Source organism: Natator depressus, chromosome 14 (assembly GCF_965152275.1).
Source record: "Natator depressus isolate rNatDep1 chromosome 14, rNatDep2.hap1, whole genome shotgun sequence".
Classification (NCBI taxonomy): domain Eukaryota; kingdom Metazoa; phylum Chordata; order Testudines; family Cheloniidae; genus Natator; species Natator depressus.
In genome coordinates this window covers 38,539,218-38,540,667 of record NC_134247.1, presented here as the reverse complement: position 1 = coordinate 38,540,667, position 1,450 = coordinate 38,539,218, and the positions used below count along the sequence as shown (strand labels likewise).

The 1,450-nt window shown below is 46.9% G+C and overlaps 1 pseudogene; it reads right to left on the bottom strand.

Annotated features, from left to right (window-relative positions):
• Window positions 1–297: 297 nt before the first annotated feature.
• On the bottom strand, window positions 298–1,225 carry LOC141998529 (olfactory receptor 10A4-like; annotated as a pseudogene).
• Window positions 1,226–1,450: the final 225 nt, after the last annotated feature.

The following is a 1,450-nucleotide window of genomic DNA, read 5'->3' as shown; positions in this document are numbered from 1 at the left end:
CTACCTTGCTGGGTTCGAGAGTTTGTGACTTTGCTGAATGTATTAATAAACGATTACAAAGACAGAAGGGTTCCTAAAGTGTGAGTGTTGCAACTGTGGACATCGGGGTTCCCAACTGAACAGTAACTTTAATAACACTGGGCCTGATACTGGGACAAGAACCTTCAATACCTCAGAGTGATAACTGGGAATTCTTAAGTAATCAATATAATTAATATACGATTCATAGATCAGGCTACAACAGGCAACTCCAAATCCATCACAAGTCTATTAAAATAATATTTTCCCCCCCACTTTTCAAATAAATATTTTTCTGGCCATCACCCTTCTCAGGGCTTCCTTTACCTCCTTGTTCCTCAGGCTGAAGATCAAAGGGTTCAGCATTGGAGACACCACTGAGCAGAACAGGGAAAGCAGTTTGTCGCTGCCGAGTGAGTAGCTGGATTTGGGCCTCAGATATGTCACGATGCCAGACCCGAAAAACAAGGTCACCACGATGAGGTGGGAGGAGCAGGTGGAGAAAGTTTTGCTCCTGCCCGCGGCTGACAGAATACTGAGGATACGGATGTAGGATACAAGGATGAGCAGGAAGGGGACCATGATGAAGGTGACAGCGATGGTGTAAACAGCTATTTCATTCCTGTAGGTATCCGTGCAGGCCAACTTCAGCAGCGGGGGCAGGTCGCAGAAGAAGTGGTTGATGCTATTAGGCCCACAGTAGGGCAGAGGGAATATGAAAGTTGTCTGCCCGACTCCCACCAGCACCCTGATGAGCCAGGACACACTTGAGAGCTGGAGACACACACCTCTGATCATCATGATCGTGAGGCGCAGTGGGTGACATATCACCAGTGGGTGACAGTCATATGCCATGGCAGCCAGCAGGCAACACTCAGTGATCCCCAGGAAGGAGAAGAAATACATCTGTGTGGCACAGCCCAGGAAGGAAATACTCTTGTCCTCGGAGAATAAGTTCACCAGCATCTTGGGGATAGTGGACGAGGTATAACCGATTTTCAGAAATTCCAAATTCCAAAGGAAGAAATACATGGGGGACTGAAGGGCAGGGTCCACCACCGTGATCATGATGATGAGGACGTTGCCCACCATGGTGATGAGGTACAACAGCAGCACCAGAAAAAAAAAGTGAAACTCGGAGCTCCAGGATGTTGGAAAAAGCCACAAAGAAGAACTGTGTCACAACTGTGTGGTTCTTGCTAGCCATGTCCTACAGTTGTTTTCTATCTGTGGAGATAATAAAATCATAGAAACATAGGACTGGAAGGGACCTCGAGAGGTCATCTAGTCCAGTCCCCTGCACTCATGGCAGGACTAAATATTATCTAGACCATCCCTGACAGGTGTTTGTCTAACCTGCTCTTAAAAATCTCCAATGATGGAGATTCCACAACTCCCTAGGCAATTTATTCCATGCTTAACTACCCTGACA